The following is a 6590-nucleotide window of genomic DNA, read 5'->3' as shown; positions in this document are numbered from 1 at the left end:
TGGTTAGTAAGTAATTATCCCTAAGTAAGGATACTTAAAACTTACACTTTAATCCCCTTTATCTATAAATTTCTATTAATTAATTAAGTACTTAACTAATTAACAGACTAGACCCAGATAAATCGCTCATAACATTTCTGGCTCATATATATATATATATATATATATATATATATATATATATATATATATATATATATATATATATATATATATACACTTGCGTGTAACCTAAAAGGACTATCAACTTTTACGACTATAGGCACTATTTTCAATAATAATATACTTTCATACAACAAAACCATAATGGTAGCCTTGGTGGTCATAATATGATTACTGTAGATTTACTAGTGAATAGTAGCCTTGGTGGCTGAAATTTTCTACATGTATTATGATGATAAATATTAGTAGTCTACATAGCCTTAATACTAGTAGATCAAAGATATCATGGTATGATGGTAGTTAGAGTGACTGTGTCTGTTACTTAGAATTAATAGTTGACACGATATATTGAATACCTCAAAGCCTATCCGTTGTGGATTCTATGTAATAATAATCAAAATAAGTATATACATTCACTTGATTAAAGGCAAATATGGATTTTTCATTGAATCGTTTATCATATCATATCATACTATACTATATATGAAGTATTTTTCTGTTCACCACATTAATTTGAGAATACCATGACTTTTTAGTATCTTTCTAATAATATTATAAATATGTTAAATAATATTATATAAATACAAAGTAATATCTACCTAAAAATAAAATTATAATTGTTTGAAAAATCATTTTGATTCATAAGCAAGAAATGTATACTTGATTATATTTTATAAATGAATTTGTTTTATAATAAATTTTTGAATCTTTGAAATATATATAAACAAATTTTCTATATTACATAACTTTATTGGATTTATGATTTTGGGACTTAACAAAAAGTTATTCAATAAAAACTTACTTTTTTGGATAAGAGCTTACGGGATTATTGAAAAATAAAATTACACAAACAAACATCTACAAAAACATAAAATTATAATTGTTTGAGAAATCTCTTTGATTCATAAGCCCGAAATATATACTCGATTATATTTTATGAATGAATTAATTTTATAATTATTTTTTAAATCATGAAAATACATATAAACAAACTTTCTATATTTCATAGATGTATTGGATTACTAAAAAATGGAGTTATCGAACAATAAAAACTTTGGATAATGTTTATTTATTTATTTTATTTACCTAATATGTTATTTAATACAATGGAATTATTTACAAGTAAAGAAGGGAGTTTGATTACACCAATTTTCACAATAGAACTACGATTTGTCCTTCTTATCTCTTCCCCATAGGACCACACCTTAACACAAGGTTCAATAAGATTATATTTAATAATGGTCAATGCATGCTTCATGGTGCTCCTACATTGCCCTAAACTTAAATGAATTCCAAATTTTTTAATGTCTTCTAGTCTAAGTTGTCTCACAGTCAGTTTTTGTCTATATAAGATCACCTTGGTTTAATATGAAAATGGACACTTGTAGGTTAAAATGGAAACTAGCTTGTAGTTTCTAGAACATTGATGATCACTCTTCAATGACTTAATCTGAAATGAGTGTTCTTCACTCTCCTTGATATATGCTCACAATCTAAAGGTGGAAGCCCCTTTACTACACTTGACAAAAAGCCTTTTTTTCATTTTTTTTTGAAACAAAGTTGATACACATTACACATGGAATTACTGACATGGAACGAATATCTAATATTATTTTCCATGTCAGCTCATTCTAAAGATTAAATCAAGATAATTAACATAATTTAGCTACCTAAATGACCTAAAAGGGTAAAAAAAAACTTGGATAACCAATTAAGGACAAAAGCGAAACTTCGTAGGGTTTTCATGCCAATAACACAAAAAGGTTTAAATATTTTAAATGTAGAATGACAAGTTGGATTATATAAAAACCATCAACAACTATTTTTATTATAATTCATTTTTTCCAAATAAGTGGTTTTTAATTATTTAACGTAAATAATTACATTAATCTAATTTACAAAACAATGGTTTGTATATCAATTAACCATCATAATCGAAATTAAAAGAAATCAACAGATAAGTGATTTATAAATTAATCAATCATAATATTAAATTGTAATACTAAATCCAAAATCATGTTTAATTTTATTTAAATCCAAATCGTAGGTAGATGGTACTATATGATATGATTCAAACTATAATTATGCTGAATCGTATTACAAAATATAAATTTATCATAATTATATCATTCAGTACCATCTACCCATTGCTTTCATTTAAATAAAACTAAATATGATTTTCAATTTAGTACTAGAATTTAACGTTATGATTGAATAATTTATAAATTACTTATCTATTATTTTTTATTAATTTTGATCATGATTTTTGAAAGTCTCATGAATTTTCAATTTCTTTCTAGTAATATTATAAATAAGTTAAATAATGTTATAAAATACAAAAAAAAAATCTACCTAAACATAAATTATATTTTTTTTGAAAAATCTGTTTGATTCATAAGAACGAAATATATACTCGATTATATTTTATAAATTGATTGATTTTATAATTAATTTTTGAATCATAAACATACATATAAACAAAATTTCTACATTACACAACTTTACCGATTTTATAATTTTTTGATTTAACATAAACTTATTCAATAAATTGAAGAGGCTGATTAAAATGTCTTCATCTCACATCGATGGTGAGAGTAAACAAGAGAATGCCTCTTCCTCTTTAAAAAGGACAGGTTGTAAAAATGTTTCAAATGGACCAAGTAATGAGATCTTTTTTAAGCTTGCCTTTGTACCATGTTTGAAGGTATTCATTGTTTACATTTGGGAAAAACAAGAATACAACTAGTCTAACTAATCTATAATATACAAACAAAAAAATAAAAAAATACGCATTTATCTATTACATCTCAGGAATAAATAAATATAAAAAAAACACAACACAATGGTCTTAATGGCTTTTTTATACACAACAATGTCATATGAAATATAAAAACAATCACTTTGTTTTTCTAAGGTAACTCTATACAACCAAATGCATGAAAATATTGGTTGCATAAAAAATACGCATTTTCCAAAAGAAATACCAAACACATTTTCCAAAAGTGAAGGTTATCAAACACTAAAATAAACATTTCTAGCATGTAAAAGAGGCTCTGATACCACTAATGCGTTTTGTAAAGCTAACAAATGATCTTTTTATAAATCAATTTTATACGACACACATAAGACTTCAAAATAGCTAGTTTTTTTAGATCAATTAAACAAAACTATCAAGAGGATCCAATTCCATGACCTAGAGAGATTATAACAACCACAGGGTGTTAAGAATACAACCTTTGAAGACTTTGATCCCACTTGGTTTTGGGGAGTTGATGAAGATGACAAACACTCAAGATAGAGTTTCTCTATAATGTATCCACCAACAAGTATATTCCACAAAGAATGCTAGTTCTCATCTTGTATGAAGTACTCTTTAAGCCTTTAAGTGCTTTCAAAGGAGAAGAACTTTTAATCCCCAAATCTTCAACTAGCCTCAAAATAAAAGAAGAATATGAGAAGGGAGAAAAAATTAGCACAAATGCAAGTGTTACACTCTCTTGTATACCCACAAATGAGATCCAAGATCCATACCCTTACACAAGTCAAAGGTATGGCACCAAAGAGGTATGTTATGTGTAAGAAGAAGACTTACTAGCAACCTCTTGGTCTTGCCTTCAAACCTACGACTTTATGAGGAGAAATGTGAGATTTGATGTGTCTAACTCATGAAGCATTATCTATTAAGTGTACACATTTAGTACACAACTTGTACACATTATGTGTGTGTGCATATATATATATATATATATATATATATATATATATATATATATATATTATGGACTCTTAAATGTCCAAATACTTGTACACAACATTTAAATCATAGAGTATGATTAAATATCTATTTATTCTCTCTAAAAATATTATTTTCACAAAATAATAATTATTCCCAAATTATTACAATAGTTGATTATTTATTAAAATCATATCTCCTATAATAAATGAATATAATTTTGCCAATCTCTAATGATTTTTGACACTTGTCATTTTGTGATAATTTTTAAATAAATAATATCCACATGTCAATTTATGGTTTTTTCTAATTTTTAATATTAAAAAGCCACATAATACTTATAGTTATATATGTAAACTATCAAATGTAATAAATGTTATACTAAATTCAAATTAATATGTTTCTTCATTCCTTATTTTAAAATGTTATTTTAAAAAATACTTATAATTTACATTTTAATATTTTGTTGTGAAGATATTCACTGTTGAAGTGTTATTGTCTAAGTGTCAGTATCAAATAGTTATTTTGTAATCCATATCGAAGGTGACACGCCTTCCATATATCTATGTATTTCAAGGAGAATTTATGTAATAACACTTTGATGTCGAAGTCTCTCTATACATTTTGTAGTCTCTTGAGGGCACTATAAATAGTGTGGTGGTCAAGCTTATGTGGAGCGCTTTTTCCAGAACTCATTTCTATCACTATAACCTTGAATGCTTCAAGATTAATCAGAGCTTAAATAGATTTATTTACTTCTTGTGTTATATTTCTTTTATTGAAATCATTACTTGATTGAATTCATAACTAATCAAGTGGTATCAGAGCAGGAATCATCAAAATGTTTGGAGAATTCTTTTTCGATTTCATCTGTTGATTCAATCACTTCTAAATTCAGTAATTTGGTATTTGATTATTTTTTCTTCGCACACTGTTTGAGATGGTAGGATTTTGCAATCAAATTTCAATCAATTTCTTCTGATTTCAATTCGATTTTATCTTCTTTCTTTCCTAAACAATTCATTGTCAAACATGAATGTGAACACGATGATGAATTACGCGAATTTGCTCAGAACGTCAACAAAGACTCCAATGTTTCTTCCAGAGTAATACGATCAATGGGAGGAATGTATGGATGATTATTTGCATGGAATCGATGAATATTTGTGGCTTGCAATTAAGAATATTCTATATCGTGCAAATGTTGTTGAAGTTTTTGGAACTGCTGCTCAAATTGAAAGTACGACTGCAACTGGACTCAAGCAAGAAGCAAATGATAAAAGATGCATCAGAGAATTGAGAGGTGAATTACCACCAGTGGTTTACAACTATATTCGTGGTTGTAAAACTATGGAATAAATCTGGAATACTTTGAAAGAAAAGTTTCGAGTAACGAAAGAAAAGAAAAAGAGTTATGTAACTTAGTGTTTGTATGAGTTGGCTAAATTTAAGCAAAAAGAGATTGATTCCATTGAGACTTATTATGATCGATTTAATGATTTTATCTATAAGTGTTCGAGGTATAATGTTGTTTGAACTATTTTGGAGTTCAGCATAACCTTCATACAAGGGTTAAAGAAGGAATGGAAGAATATTTGTTTGATGATCAAAACTCATGAGAATTTTGATTCATACTCTTTGTGAAACTTGTATAATATTCTTAAAGCACATGAGCCTGAAAACAAGGAAATTGCAGAATAAAGGCATAAAACAAGTTTTGGAAGTCCATTAGCCCTTGTTTCGAAGACAAATGTCAAAGATGCTAATTCAGATGATGAAGATGGTGATAGTGAAAAGGGTTTAATTGTAAACTCAAATGATGAAGCGATGGCTTATTATTCAAATAATAATGTCAGGAAATTCTACAAAAATCCGATGAAAGGGAAATTCTAGAAAAATTCATTCAAGAAAGCGTATTCAACATCAAACTCGAGCATTCAAAACAAGAATGATGAAAATAAAGGCGAAAAGAAGTATGAGAAGAAGCTTGTGGGTGATTCAGAATACGATTGGAACTACGACAATGGGAAAAATCATCTAGCAAGATATTGCATGTAGAAAACTAAATAGGAAAAAAAAGATAAATTCAAGGACAAATCATACGATGCAACGAAGATTAAGTAATTAAGAGCGAAGTCAAAGAACTTGCCACTAGTAGCAAAAGGGATGGAAGAGAATGATTGAACATATCAGATATGGTCTTCAGGGTCTAAAGATGAGGAAATACGCCATTCAACACATGGTGTTATGTATGTAAAGCATGCTGGTTAAGATAATGATGAGGAAGTGATGAGAGAAGAAGTTGAGAGTGATAGCGAAGGATGGACTGTCGAAGGAAGTTGTTTGACGACATAATCTTCATGTTCACCAATGACTAGTAAGGTATGTGATCTTTTGATCTCACTCAATATTTATTCGAAGTCAGATAATTCAATCTTATCTAATATAAATAATGCTTGTGCTTACTTAAATGATTTTTTGATTTCCTTGAGTAGTAATTTGGAGAAAATAGAGGCAGAGTTGTATGTTGTTAAGAATAGAGTCAAAGAAAAAAATCTAAGATAGAGAGTTTAAATTTGAAGCTGAATAATGTCACAATAGATAGAGATTCTGTTAGAATGGACAATATCTTGTTAATCAAACAGAGTAATATCTATTGTAATATCACTAAGACATTATATGGGAAACTTACATT

Source organism: Lactuca virosa, chromosome 4 (genome assembly GCF_052849685.1).
Source record: "Lactuca virosa cultivar CGN04683 chromosome 4, Lactuca_virosa_CGN04683_v6, whole genome shotgun sequence".
NCBI classification, from domain to species: Eukaryota; Viridiplantae; Streptophyta; class Magnoliopsida; order Asterales; family Asteraceae; genus Lactuca; species Lactuca virosa.
The sequence above is the reverse complement of the archived record's forward strand: the minus strand, read 5'-3'. Positions refer to the sequence as shown.